Below are 462 nucleotides of genomic sequence, written 5' to 3' on the forward strand. Positions count from 1 at the left end.
GCCCCTACTCACTATCCTTGAAGGTACTTCACTATTTTCCCTTGTATATACCATCTCATTTTTGCATATTAGCTTTCTCTTGTGGGTATCTCTCTCTACTTGACAACACAGAGACTGTGTAACTTAAGTTTGGGGGAGGTACCAAGTATTTGATCATGATTGCTTTGATGAATTTGGATTGAGTCTTGCACACATACCTTTTTGCATAAAAAAAAAACATATAGATTGCATCACTTGCATTTTTTTAGGAGAGTCTAGAGCATATAGGTTGCATTCACTTGCATTGGGAGCAATGATTTAAGATGCCTTGTAAAGAACACTATCTCACACTCGAGTAGCTATTGCATCTCTCAAAAAGCCTTGTATGTTTCGAGCCTTGAAAACTCTTCCTGAATCTCATTAGTTGCTGAAACTCAATCTTTGAAGCCAACTACAACCTTATTTGAACTGAACGAACTTAAT

The sequence above is a fragment of the Brassica oleracea genome, chromosome C9, assembly GCF_000695525.1.
Source record: "Brassica oleracea var. oleracea cultivar TO1000 chromosome C9, BOL, whole genome shotgun sequence".
Taxonomy (NCBI): Eukaryota; Viridiplantae; Streptophyta; class Magnoliopsida; order Brassicales; family Brassicaceae; genus Brassica; species Brassica oleracea.